Below are 15,548 nucleotides of genomic sequence, written 5' to 3'. Positions count from 1 at the left end.
CTCCTCTTATAGATAGACTAAAAAATCGAACAGAGTTCTTTTTGTAGCACTTCGCCCCTCTTTTTATTTATTCTTTTATTTTTTCTGAAATTGAGTCAAAAAATAAAAAATATTCGAGTTAGTTATAAATTATGAACTAATGAACTAGCCCTTTTATTGGTTATTGGAACACTAACACTTACTAAAAAGAGTTTCCCTTGGTCTATGAACGGGAAGGATGAAAGCGAGTCAGTATGCTAATTCCTCATCCGCAAATCAGCCCTTCCCGTAGGTTCTTTTCTCAAAGAATAAAGAATTGGAGGAGGGAAATCTTGATAGAATTTGAAAAAGCAAACGACAAGTCGAAGGCAATAAAATATGAAAAATGTATTTATTTTTCATATTTCTAAGCTAAGATTAAACAAAAGGATTCGCAAATAAAAGTGCTAATGCTACAACCAGTCCATAAATTGTTAAAGCTTCCATAAAAGCTAGACTAAGCAATAGCGTACCTCGTATTTTTCCCTCTGCCTCAGGCTGTCTCGCGATACCCTCTACAGCTTGACCCGCAGCAGTCCCTTGACCAACTCCGGGTCCAATAGAAGCAAGCCCTACGGCCAATCCAGCAGCAATAACGGAAGCGGCAGAAATCAGTGGATTCATGATAAGTTCCTCGTACCAAAAAAAAGAAATGGTTAATGATACAATCAACCAATGAGTTATGACTTAATTATTCCCTCGCTAGGACTCATCCAGTCGAAGTAACTAAGAACTTCGGATTGAAGTAATAAGATTATTGAATCATCAGAACTACTTCGATATATCTTTTTTACTTTTTAGCCACAGAGTCTTTGTGAACCCATACGACTTTCGTTCTTCCATTTCTTGGTTCGAACTGTTAGTTGAATTATTTCTTGATTTCATCCGTTTATTCATTCAATTCACAGTCACAAGGGGCCGGAAGGACTTCTAGTCTATTAGAATCCCCTAGAGTAGTAAAATATATCTTTAGTTCATTTCATATATAACTAGCACTAGTCAATATCTAATATCACATATACATGTCTTTCTTCCATAACGTAAACCAAGCATTCATCTTAGATTCAATCCTATTCGAGAATCAAGCGTCGAAACATCTAGAAGGGTTGGCTTATAGTTATTCAATTACAGATACCTCCCTCTCCTAACCGACCCTTTCTAAAATACTCAAAAAAATCCCTTTTTTGTAAATTCTTTTGAACCTTACCTTTTCTTATTATTCCACCTAGATAAATCTAAATGGACAAATTGATTAGGCCGAATAATTCCATATGTATAGAAATATCATTATTTGATTGATCTAAGTTCATGCAATTTATTAATAAAAATGAATAATTTATTTATTAATTATTAATATTTTGGTCAATCGTTGAATAAAATCAACTGAAAGGGAAATCGTTTCGCCCTTTTTAATTTAATTTAATTACACGTCGTAAACCTATACAACAAGAATTATAATTATTGACAAAAATTCTTATATTCAAATTGTTTTAACAATGAATTAATAATGAGATGGACTAAGCAATCTAAAGTGAATATTCATTGAGACGAAGTATGATATTAAGTGTTATGTCCGTAAATGTTTACTTTGTCATAATAAAATGAAAAATAAAATAAAATACATGTTGCATGCATATAGGATTTAATTATGCATTTAAAAGATAATTTAAATAAAATCACAAAAATATGCGATAGTTCTATTTTAAATATTTCACTGTGTGATTGATGTTTTGTCTATGTGTTAAATAATTGTTATAGAGTAATTAATATATTTTTGTGAAGTTAAAATTGTTTTATAATTAAAATTGGAAATTTAAATTAGAAAAAAGAAATAGTTGAAAAAGGAATAAAAATCGGACCTGAATTTAAATCCAGGCCCAAGCCAAATTACCCCCTTTAGCCCAATCCAGGCAGCCCAAGTCCGGTCCAGTCCAAAGCCAAGACCAAACGACGACGTTTGGCCACATTTATCAAGGACCATTGGATCAAATCCAACCAACGGACGCGATTTCATCACCTTTACCCGTAACCCGTAACCCGATCCAGTGACCCGACTCAGTCCGACCCCAACGTTAAACCAAACGACGTCGTTTGGATTAGTGGATTGATCCTGGCCCTTCATCTTACTTGATCGGACGGACAATACCAATCCACCCCACCCCTATATAAGTCCCAAGCCCTACCCCGGCCCCTAACTGAACACCCCCCTCCTCTCACTGTTCACCATCTTCCTCAGACCCTCCCACCTAACCCTAGCCGCCCTAAGACCCCAAAGCTTGAAACCTGGCGGCATCAACGTCGCCGGTCACCAAAATAACACCCTAAGATCCCCTGAACATCCTCTACACGAATATGACCTTAGTTTCCTTCGAATCAGGCCCCAACCCTTCGACTCTTAAATCGAAGGTTGGCCTGAAAACCTGATCTTCTCCGATGGCTTCCAAAATAACATCACAACTTCCCCTAGATACCCTCATCATGGATCTATTAGTTGCATGGTTCGAATCATACTGGAACTACTCGAATCTTCATTTGAAGATTCGAGTACAACCTGACCTTATCCCAACCTACTTCAAACCCACACCAGTTACCCCCTGACCTCCCTCGTGCCTAGAACATCTTTGGTTTCCCTCGAATCTAACCAGAAATGAGTAAGTCCCAAATCAAACTTTCAAGAACCCTAAAAAACCAAACTTTTGAATTCTGTTCAGATTGAGTAAAGATTGAGGTTTAATCGACCTTAGTCGAAGTATTTTCAGTGGAAAATACTTCGACTAAGGTCTGTTTGATTTCAAACAAAATCCGAAGCCAAGTTGAGTTCGAGTCTGATTAAAATTCAGAGGTACTTTTCTATTTCTGTTTGTGTATTCTGTATGTATTTTCGTTTGTTTTAATAACTTGTTAATTTTTCATATTTTGTTTTGATTAATTCTGTCATTTCTGTCTCCTACCTATCTACTTGATCCGAATGTGAATTGTTTCTGTTGGTTGTGACTAATTACAATGTGTGTAATCGACTCGATTAAGTTCGTCGATTAGTTATATTACGAATTTTCATTTATGAAAATGCTGACTGAAACAGTCTGGCTTCTATTGTTTTAGACTAATTATTGACAAATGTTGTAAATAGTCAACTGATTAATACTCGTCAATTAAATCATGTTTGTTTGTGAATCAGTAATTTCAAATATATGATGTGTATATATTGTTTTCTGAACAGGGCATTGTCAGTATATTGACAATGCTCCTGTGTTTGTTTGATTTATTGTTCAAAGTTAAAGCTCAGTTACTGAACTCAGTGTAATATGTTGCTATGATGATTGGTTCTGAATTCAGTATGATTCTACCAATGTTTGATTGGATGTAATTGTGTTAGGAGTTACATTTTTAATCAGAATTCAGTCCAAACTTTAGGATTGGTTATAGCTGCTTAAACAGATTTTAAAATCTGTATTGTGAAATTCTGAATTTAAGACAGTAATAACATTAATTACAGTAGAAAATCTGGGACATTTTTTTTGGACAGAATAGTGAGGGTAATATGATATAAAAGTGAGCTGATGGTGGAGTGATAATGGCTATTAATTAATGAGTAATAATGGGGAACAAAGGGTAATGGGCTGCTTAAAATCAGGATAAGATCACTTAAAGTATTAAAAAGCAGTTTTAATGGGATTTTCTGATTTTTAAAAAAAGAAGAAAGGGGTCCAGGCAGCACTTAAGAGAGGGGGGCAGACCTGTATAAATAGAGGGACAGACATTAGAGGAGAGGATCTGATTTTTAAGGCATTAGGGAATATACACACAGAGATACATATACACAGAAAGCTTTCAGACAGAGATTTTACTCCTTTAAATTCTGAAAGGCAGTTTTTTTCAGAGAGTTTAGAAGAGAGGCTGATTTAAGAGCTTTTCAGAGAAAGACTGAGAGAGATACATTGAGAAAAATCAGAAATAGAAATCTGAAAATTGAGAAGAACAGAATCAGATATAGGATAGAAGGAAAAAAAATCAGAAATAGTAAAAAGAATTCTACATCAGACACTAGTATTAAGGCTGATTTTTGAAGTTAAGAGCTTTTCAGTTTTCCTTTTCTAAAGTTTTAGAATCAGACAGATTGTTCAGTTTTAAAATCTGAAACTTTTAAAGAAGTCTTGTACTGTGTTTCTGAGTTCCTCGGGCCTTGTTTTGTTGACCAAATCTGTTGAACACTGGTATATTCTGCTGAATTTGTTAATGCTGCAACTGCTGAAATTTACCTCCTTCTACCTTCATTTTCAGGTACATGTCTTTTAAATTTTAAGTTGGAAAGAGATTCAACATGACTCATCAATGAAGCTTGAATTGAAATTCTATTTTCCATTTGTCCAAGTTTATCAGTTTAAATTTCATTTTTTTGTTTCATGTTAGTTAATTAGTAGTGAATTCAATTTGATAGCTATGAGCTAATTGTCTTACTTTGAAAGTTCGTATAAAGCTTTGTAATAATGTTAGCCCTTCATCTCATTAGTTTAATCATATTTGAACTATCAAGGTAAGAAACATGACATAAGGATTGGCCATTTACTAGGCCTTGTGGCGTTGTTAGAATAGAGTGAAAATATCAAAACCATATTGCTAGTTTATTCTTATACTTGATTTAGTTATGGATGGAATGATATAAGTTGTACGTTCTTATGTGGTATGATAACAGGTATTTATAGAACCATTAGTGGATGGTAAGTTGAGTTGTTATGGCTCATTATGATGTTAAAGTGCTACGAATGTTTCAAGACATACAAATAGGTGGCCTGTAAGGCAATGTTGTTAATTAATTTGTACAATAATGCCCTTTATTATCAATTTGATGCCTATTTACCATCCTAAATAAATAATTAGGCATATTAGATTAAAAGCAAGTACATGAGAATAAGATGAGATATACAAATTGCAACACTTTTATCAACAACAATTAGAAATAGGACTTGCAGTAAATAGAAATAATAAAAGTTCTTAAAATATATTCTTAAAAAAAAATATTCTTCCCTTTATAAATCATTTTTAGTTTCATATACAATTCATTATTGGGCATGTAGATATATATGTTGTATTTGTGAAGAATAGTATTAATCATGTTCTTATTCTTTATTTTGAATTTGAATAGTCTTGGATGAACATGTTATATGCGGAAATTATAATCAACGGGCAACATTCAATAAATTGTGAATTCTTTTTCAAGAATTAAAGGGTATCTTAAATGAAGATTTCTCATAATATAATAAACAATTTGTGGAAAAATCCCTAATATCATTACAAATATTTTGCGCAATTAGGGATACGTTCGCGTACCTTAATTATATTTTTAAAAGCAAAAATTCGGATTATGCGTACGCGCAATTTCGAGCGAATATTTAATAAAAAGATTTTTCCAAAGGCGTTAAATCAATTTCATAAAAACCCGAGATGTACGGTTCAATATTTAAGAAAAAAAATAAATATTCTTGATTCGACACAATTTCGAAAAATGATTGTTTAATAAATATATTACCAAAAGTTATCGTGTACACGTACGCGTGACACAATTCCGCATTTTTAAATTTATAACACGAATATACGTACGCGTAATTCGATTCAAAGAAGGGTCTTCAATCACAATAAGTATAAGCGGTAGTAAAATCATGTAACATCAATATATTTAATAAAATCAAGATAATTAAGCCAATAATAAAAACAGTTAAGCGACCGTGCTAGAACCACAGAATTCGGAAATGCCTAACACCTTCTTCCGGATTAACAGAATTCCTTACTCAGGATTTCTGGTTCGCAGAATAATAAACAGAGTCATATTCTCCTCGATTCAGGGATTGAAATTGGTGACTTGGGACGCCTTAAAATTCCCAGGTGGCGACTCTTAAATAATTAAATAAATCCCGTTTCGACTGTCCTTTAATTGGAGAAAACTCCCCACGCGCCCCGCGGGCGCGGTAAAAAGGAGATGCGACAGCTCTGGCGACTCTGCTGGGGAAAATACCAGTATTATTGTAACCCAGAACCATTGGTTCAGTTTAAAGAATTCGAGCTTAAAATATCTGTGTTAATTGGCTTTATTTACTATATAATTTTCAACTGTTTATATGCTAATATGCTAAATGTTTTTTTTACCGCTTTAATATTATTTGAATTGTGAATATATACAACTGCTACGAAACCCCCTTCTTTCTGAGTCTTCTGAATTTATGGTGTACACGTGCGCGTGACCCACCTTTCTGTTAAAGTCATACCAAATAAGACGGAGTTGGGACAAGTAACTAGGCCGGGCAGACTTTCGTGCTCCCGGTACGTTGCCCCCGCTTCGGCTCAAACTGTCCGTTTGGGTAAGCCAGGTTTAGAACAATCAACCTAAGGTTTTACACTTAGAATAACTCAGCCATGTACCGGATCCCTAGTAGGAACGAATATTTGCATCATATGCATTTGGCCTTGGAGACTCAACACAGGGGTTGGGTCTGTCTAGGACAGGTGAACCCAAAATTAAAAGACCATCATGATGCATCCTACTTGTTACTTGTGCATTCATTTGCCTCGAACATGCTTGTTGACCAGCTTAAATAAAATCATGGTAAGAAGAAAGGAATAAAATGGGTTGTCTTAAAAACTTCGAAAAAATATAGTTTTAAATTTTGAAATAAAGGTATTTAATAAATAATTTTTTTTTTTGATAATGATTTTTTTTTAGCATAAATTTTCAAAATGAATTTTGACTTTATCAAAATTAAATTTCAGATACAAAATGAGCACTACACAAAGCCCATCATCCACAAGTACGGAAGAATTTCTATGTCAGCTTCAAATGTGGTGGTATGATTTAGGCGAAGACGGTCAAAAATGGGTCGTCAAGTATTTGGGAAATCTCACGGACATTATGAAAGTTAAACTTCGTGATGATCTGATTACGGCGTTAGTAACTTTCTGGGATCCTGCTCACAATGTTTTTCGTTTCTCTGACTTCGAGCTTACTCCTACATTAGAGGAGATAGCTGGCTATGTTGGTTTTGACGGAAGTTTAAGAAATCAAAGCTTGATATTCACAAAGGCTCCTTCAGTACATCGATTCTTCGGTCTTCTGAACATCAGCAGTCAAATCAGGAAAAGCAATGTCATCAATGGATGTTGTTCCTTCAACTTTTTGTATTCCAGGTTTGGAAAGTCAGATGGGTTCGAAATTCATGAGAAAGGCCTTACTAATAAGCAAAACAAAGACACTTGGCAGATGCACCGTCGATTTGCTTTCATGGTGGCTTTTCTAGGAGTCATGGTCTTCCCAAATAAAGAGCGAACAATTGATATTCGCACCGCAAAAGTTGTGCAAATCCTCACCACTAAAGAAAATCACACCCTTGTCCCCATCATTCTATCAGATATTTATCGGGCTTTGACTTTATGCAAATCAGGAGCAAAAGTCTTCGAAGGATGCAAAATTTTGTTGCAAATGTGGGTGATTGAACATCTCCAACAACAGCCCAAGATCATACAGTATGGGTCAAACAATGCTAATTGCATCGAGAGCTATGAGGAAAGAACAAAAAATTATCAAGCTCCAGAAGGGATAGAAGCATGGGTATCTCATCTAAAGGCTTTAACGACAAATCAAATTGAATGGACTCTGGGATGGCTCCCGATGAGGGAAGCAATACATATGTCAACCTCAAATAGTTATCTACTACTATTGGGATTGAGAAGCATTCAGCCGTATGCACCACTAAGAGTCCTAAGGCAACTAGGGAGATATCAAATAGTTCCTGATGATGAAGATTTGAGTATGCAAGTAATCGAATTACACCCAGAAGCCACTATTCCCGAAGCTCTACTTCAGCAGATGTGGAATGGGTGCCGATACTTGAAAAGTGATACTCAAGTCCTAGACGCTACAAAGGGTGAGATAAATCCTGGATATGCAAGGTGGTTCGAAAAACGGTCTCGCGTGGATGATGTACCAGAACCTGAGCTAAAAAGGCCAACAAAAAGACCCCATGTTCAAAACTTCAATGATAAAATCCAAGAGCGGTTGATCTGGGGAGAAAAAGAAAAAGGGTACAAAGCAACTATCCATGCCCTAAAAGAAAATCTAAGAAGCCTCAGTTTGGAGAAAGATTTGCAAGAACAAGAAGCCGAAGGCGAGAAAAAGAGTCTAGCTTGTGAGAATGAAAATCTTCATGCTCGATTCCAAAAAATGAAAAGAGTTTCTGAAACGCCAAAGAGGAGCTGGAAGGATCAAAAAACCATCGCCAATCTCTTTGAAAGAATGCAAGATTATGATTCCATTCTTGCGGAAAACGAAAGGGAATTGAGCAAGGCAAAAGAAAGGATCCAACAATTAAACGAAGAAGCCAGATCTAACAAGGAACGCCAGGATAGGCAATCCGAAAAAGACAAGGCACAATTCAAGAAGGAAAAGGACTATTGGATGCAATCAGAAGACCAGCTTCGTGCACAACTAGAAGAGGCAAGAAGATGCAACAGAAAACACCAACAAGCAGACCTCGACAGGGAAAGAGCGCAAGCAAGATTAGAGCAGGCCAGACTCCGAGCTCTGTTAGAATCAGCTCTAGATCGTGAAAACCGTGTCAGAGATATAGCCACCACTCGTCAGCAGCAATTGCAAGACCAAGACCAACGTCTCCAAGGTTTCAGGGCACAAATCCACGACCTGGCAGTCTTCACATCTCAAAGTTATGTAAACTGCCAAGGAATGGATTATGAAAGGTTTACAGAGCATGCGCCCACTTTTGCTCGTCATCTAGCAATGGAGTTGGAAAGGATGTATCGTACGCTGGGAGGCCATCCAGGTCAAGCCCCACATTGAGCAGATAATCCAATATTAGAGAACAAAAGTGTAAAGTGGGGCATGTTGTGAGATGTTATGAATTGTATCTTTTATTTTGATTTAAGTGTGTGTGTTTCAAGCTATTTTCTTAAAGTTTTCAAATGTAATTCCATCTTTGTGTAATGAATAAAAGTGATTGCCTTTAGTCCGAACTATGCAAGGTCTGATTCATGTAAGGCATGATACGTAGGCAATCTCTAAGATTCGACCACCACGATAAAAGATATATATAGTAAATAAAAGTGAATGACAATTTTCAATTTCAAGAAAGCTGGGACGACACAAGCAGCCGAGCAAATGCATAATAGAAAGGGATTATTTGTCTAGGAGCATTGCATCTCAACGTGTGATTATATATGTGTTAAACTCTCAAAACTAACAAGTTTGTTCATTTTCAGAATTCAAGCAGTTAGTTTCTCTAAAGAGTATACTGGCATATTATCACTATCACACAAGATCAAAAGGACCAATACCCGAAAGTATGTCTGTCCCAGATGTTGACACAGGTATGGAGATAGAAGAGATGGATGTCGGGAAAATGAAAGAAGAGATGTTTAAGCTCAAGCAGCAAATGGCTGAGATGTACCAAGCTTGGTCTACAGGACAGTTACCCCCATCTTACCCAAATAACCCTGCTCCATCAATGACCCAAACTCAGGATAATATCACCACTGAATTATCCCCAAGTTTCCCCATTTATCAGCACTACCGAGGCACCACCTCTCAGACACCACAGTCTCCACCTCCAAAACCAGTTCCGTACCTTCCTCCACCTATGACTCCTGTTTTCGTAGCACCTCCCCCTGCTACATTTCACAAATCTCCTAGTGAGCCTACATTTCAGGCCCAAGACAACCAATATTACCCCCCGGAGCCCACCTTCAAAGCCTCCGAAATCAATTCAACTGCTCCTCGGTTTGATCTCCCAACCGAAATTGACAAGCCAGCCAAAAATGCTGAACAAGAAGAGATGTTCAGGAAGGTCAAAAGTCTAGAACAATCGTTCCGAGACATGCGGGGATTAGGTGGGCAAGTCAGTGTAGCATACAAAGATTTATGCTTATTCCCTAATGTACAATTGCCAGTTGGCTTCAAGATGCCCAAATTTGACCTATACAGCGGGCACGGCGACCCAGTAGCCCACTTAAGGGGTTTCTGTAGCAAGATGCGAGGAGCTGGGGGAAAGGATGAATTATTGATGGCTTACTTCAGTCAAAGTCTAAGCGGATCAGCTTTGGAGTGGTATACACGCCAGGACCATGGAAGATGGTACACCTGGGATGACCTGGCACAGGCATTCGCATACCATTTCCAATACAATCTGGAAATCATCCCAGATCGATTATCTTTGACCAAATTTGAGAAGAAACACAATGAAAGTTTCAGAGAGTATGGTTTTCGGTGGAGAGAACAGGCAGCAAGAGTGGATCCTCCTATGAAGGAGAGCGAAATGGTAGACTACTTCCTCCAAGCCTTGGAACCGACTTACTATGCCCACTTGGTTTCAGCGGTTGGGAAATCATTCAACGAAGTAGTGAAGATGGGAGGTATGGTGGAAGAAGGCCTCAAGACAAATAAAATCATGAGCTATTCAGCAATTAAGGCAACTACTCAAGCTATTCAAGGCGGGGTAGGAGGAATCGGAAGAAAGAAGAGGGAGGAAGCAGCCGTAGTTGATTCAGGAATTTGGCCGGGACCCAGAGGTTCACCGCTTTACTATAATCAACAACGACCTCGCCAATCAGCTTACCACCATGATTCATCCCAACACTACTATCACCCTTCAGAGCCTCATTTTTCCATTAACCATGCTCAAGCATACAATCAGCCACCTGTTCACACCAATTGGCGTGCTCCTGTCACACCAAATACTTACCCACGAGCCTATCCCGGACCAGGTTTCAGGCCTAGGCCAGCATTCAGGGGAGAAAGGGAACAGAAAAAGAAAACTTACACTCCATTGGGAGAGTCTTACACTAGTCTGTTCCACAGGCTGAGACAGCTAGACATGCTGAGACCAATACAATCCAAGCTACCCAATCCTCCTCCAAAGAATTTGGATTACACCATTAGCTGTGAATATTGCTCCGGTGCACCAGGCCATGATACGGAGAAGTGCTGGCATTTGAAAAATGCAATACAAGAGCTGATTGATACTAATAAAATCGAGGTTCAAACCCCCGAAGCCCCAAATATCAATAGAAATCCAATGCCAGCCCATCAAGAGGCTAATATGATAGAAATCATACAAGCTGATGGGGAGACAAAGAAGCCGTCACAAACTGTCATGATGATCAAATCTCATGAAACCAAGCCAGATAAGCAGTTAACAGAGGAGAAGCCGGTATCTAAGCAGAACAGAAATGGTGATGGACCATCTATGATAATCGAGGAGGGATCATCGAGCCAAGTTTCCGCAAAACAAGAAAGGCCGAAAGTGATAGTACCAGGGGTTGCTAACAAACCCATTATATTCGTAGAAGGAGCCCGTACAGATCGGGTTATTATTGCACCTGTAATCCAGCTGCCGGTCATCAACAACAAAGCCATCCCATGGAACTATGAACGGGTGACTGTAATGTACAAGGGCAAAGAAATCAAGGAAGAAGTGTGTGAGGTGCAAGGCTTGACACGTTCGGGAAGATGTTTTACTCCCGAAGAGTTGAGAAAAACTAAAAACAATCCAACGCCAACAAAGAGAGCTGTGACGGAAGAAGAGGCGGAGGAGTTTTTAAGAAAAATGAAACTCCATGATTATTCTGTCGTGGATCAATTAAAGAAGACCCCCGCTCAAATTTCATTGTTGTCATTACTGATACATTCAGAGGAGCACCGTCTGGCGTTGATGAAAATCCTGAATGAAGCTCATGTTCCTGAAAAGATCTCTGTAAATCATTTGGGAAAAATAGCCAACAGAATCTTTGAGACAAACAGAATTACATTTGCTGATGATGAATTACCTGTGGAAGGTACCGAGCACAACAGAGCTCTTTACCTCACCGTGAAATGTGAAAACTCCGTAGTAACCCGGGTATTGGTTGACAATGGGTCCAGTGCAAACATATGCCCTCTCTCCACTTTAAACAAATTAAAAATTAAAGAGGAGAGGATCCAGAAGAATAGTATCTGCGTACGAGGATTTGACGGTGGAAGCAGAGATTCATTTGGCGACATAGTGTTGGAACTAACTATAGGGCCAGTTGAATTCACAATGGAATTCCAAGTGTTGGACATGACTGTTTCTTACAACTTGTTGTTGGGTCGACCATGGATCCATGCTGCTAAAGCAGTCCCGTCAACACTACATCAGGCTGTCAAGTTTGAATGGGATCATCAAGAAATAGTCGTGCATGGAGAAGAAAGTTTAAATGCTCACAACAGTACCATTGTACCGGTCGAGGGAACAGAAATTGACCAAGGACCATGGGTATACCAAGTGTCCGACACGGTGTCAGTAGAGAAAATTCCAGAAGGGAAATACCTTCCGAATCCAAAGATATCCTCTGCATCAGTCATGGTAGCTTATGAAATGTTAAAGAATGGCTTTATACCCGGCAAAGGTCTGGGCTTATCTCTGCAAGGAATTGTACAACCAGTATCTCTCCCCGAGAACTGGGGAACATTCGGTTTAGGGTTCATACCCACCGCCAATGACGTGATAAGGGCCAGGAAGTTGAAACACCGAGCATGGGTTCTTCCAAAACCAGTACCACATCTGTCAAAGTCTTTTGTCAAGACCAGTGCTAAAAATCGCCCGATAACAACAATTCCTAAATCCCGGGTCAATCCTGAAGAGGAATTAATTGAAAGGTTCGAGAAATTGTTTAGTGATGTGAATATGTTGGAAAGCGGAGAAGGGTGTAGCAACGCAGAAGTTCAATTCGTTGGGCCAGAAGCAAAGCTCAATAATTGGAAAGCCACTCCTCTCCCAATTCGAAAGGAGTCTTGGTAGTTTATTTTGATTTTCTTTCAGTTTGTTTGGGTTACTTCAGGGTTGTAATCCCAAAGCTTATCTTACAGTTTGTTTGAAGTGTGCAAACCTTGTTATCTTTCATCATCCAATAAAAAGCAGTTTCCTTTTTATTATCATTCCTGATAGTTTTCTTTTCTTTTTCTTCTTTCCTGTACAGTTCCTTTTATGCTGGCTCTAGTGATATGGCATGCATGAGGAATCCTCAGCCCAGTCTTAAAAATCAATCTGGTTCCGAAACATTAATTCAAGAAATATATTGTGATTATGAATCAGAATATGATGAATATGAGGTTTTTGAAGAGATTAGTAAAGAGTTAATTCACTTTGAGGAAAAAATCAAACCTAACTTGAGTGATATCGAGGACATCAATATAGGGGACACGAGTAATATCCGAGAAACTAAAATAAGTGTCCATCTGGAGCCAAAGATCCGAGAGGAGTTAATTAAAGCACTCATAGAATTCAAAGATGTTTTTGCATGGTCGTATGACGACATGCCGGGCTTGAGCACTGATTTAGTGGTCCACAAATTGCCCACCGATCCAACAGTGCCTCCTGTCAAGCAGAGGCTGAGAAAATTCAAGCCTGACATGAGTGTGAGAATTAAGGAAGAAATCACCAAACAATTGGAAGCAAAGGTCATTCGAGTCACTCGATATCCTGTTTGGTTGGCTAATATCGTTCCTGTACCAAAGAAAGACGGCAAAATTAGAGTATGCGTCGACTATCGCAATCTCAACAAAGCAAGTCCAAAGGATAATTTCCCATTACCCAATATCCATATTTTGATCGACAATTGTGCCAAGCATGATATAGGGTCTTTCGTGGATTGTTATGCCGGATATCATCAAATTCTAATGGATGAAGAAGATGCAGAAAAGACGGCATTCATCACACCATGGGGAACTTATTGCTACCGGGTAATGCCATTCGGTTTAAAGAACGCCGGAGCGACCTATATGAGAGCAATGACCACAGTGTTTCATGATATGATACACAAGGAGATTGAGGTATACGTGGACGATGTGATCATAAAATCAAAGCATCAGGCCGACCACGTTGGGGATTTGAGGAAGTTCTTCTTAAGACTTCGCAGGTACAACCTCAAGCTTAACCCTGCCAAGTGTGCATTTGGAGTTCCATCTGGAAAGTTGTTGGGATTCATAGTCAGTCGATGAGGCATCGAGCTAGACCCATCAAAAATCAAAGCCATCCAAGAATTGCCACCTCCCAGGAACAAAACTGAAGTAATGAGTTTGTTGGGAAGATTGAATTATATCAGCAGGTTTATTGCTCAGCTCACAACAACCTGTGAGCCAATTTTCAAATTGTTGAAAAAGGATGCTGCGGTCAAATGGACCGATGAGTGTCAAGAAGCGTTCGATAAGATAAAAGGGTACTTGTCGAAACCACCCGTGTTGGTCCCGCCAGAGCCAGGAAGACCTTTGATTCTTTACTTAACGGTTTTGGAAAATTCATTTGGTTGTGTATTGGGGCAACATGACCTCACTGGCAGAAAAGAACAGGCCATCTACTACCTTAGCAAGAAGTTCACAGCTTATGAAGTTAAGTATACTCATCTGGAAAAGACATGTTGCGCCCTAACATGGGTAGCTCAAAAATTGAAACACTATTTGTCATCCTACACTACTTACCTCATTTCTCGGTTGGATCCATTGAAATACATTTTTCAAAAACCCATGCCAACGGGAAGACTTGCAAAGTGGTAGATATTACTCACAGAATTCGACATCATCTATGTGACTCGAACTGCAATGAAGGCTCAAGCACTGGCCGATCATTTAGCCGAACACCCGGTCGATGAGGAATATGAGCCATTAAAAACTTATTTTCCTGATGAAGAAACAATGCATATCGACGAGGTGAAGCAAATTGAAAAGCCTGGCTGGAAACTTTTCTTTGATGGAGCCGCCAACATGAAAGGAGTCGGAATAGGAGCTGTAATCATTTCTGAAACAGGGCATCACTATCCTGTTACGGCTCAATTACGATTTTATTGCACCAATAATATGGCTGAATATGAAGCTTGCATTTTGGGGTTAAGGCTAGCTGCAGACATGGGTATCCGAGAAATCTTAGTCATGGGAGATTCGGATCTTTTGGTACATCAAATTCAAGGAGAATGGGAAACCCGAGACTTGAAGCTCATCCCATACCGACAATGTCTACATGATCTTTGTCAGCGGTTTCAATCAGTGGAATTCCAACATATTCCAAGAATCCATAATGAGGTTGCCGATGCATTGGCTACCCTAGCATCAATGTTGCACCATCCGGACAAAGCTTATGTAGATCCAATACATATTCAAGTCCACGATCAGCACGCTTATTGCAATATGGTTGAAGAAGAATTTGATGGTGAACCATGGTTCCACGACATCAAGGAGTATATCAGGATGGGGATATATCCCGCACAAGCCACAGGAGATCAAAAGAGGACCATTAGGCGATTGGCAAATGGATTCTTCTTAAGCGGAGGAGTTTTGTATAAAAGAACACCAGATCTTGGATTATTAAGATGCATAGATGCCAGACAAGCTGCAGCTGTCATGTCTGAAGTACATTCAGGAGTTTGCGGACCTCACATGAGTGGATATGTATTGGCAAAGAAAATCCTCCGAGCCGGTTACTATTGGCTTACCATGGAACGAGATTGTATCAGTTTTGTGCGCA

The sequence above is a fragment of the Nicotiana sylvestris genome, chromosome 4, assembly GCF_000393655.2.
Source record: "Nicotiana sylvestris chromosome 4, ASM39365v2, whole genome shotgun sequence".
In the NCBI taxonomy this organism is placed as follows: Eukaryota; Viridiplantae; Streptophyta; class Magnoliopsida; order Solanales; family Solanaceae; genus Nicotiana; species Nicotiana sylvestris.
Note: the sequence above shows the minus strand (reverse complement) of the source record.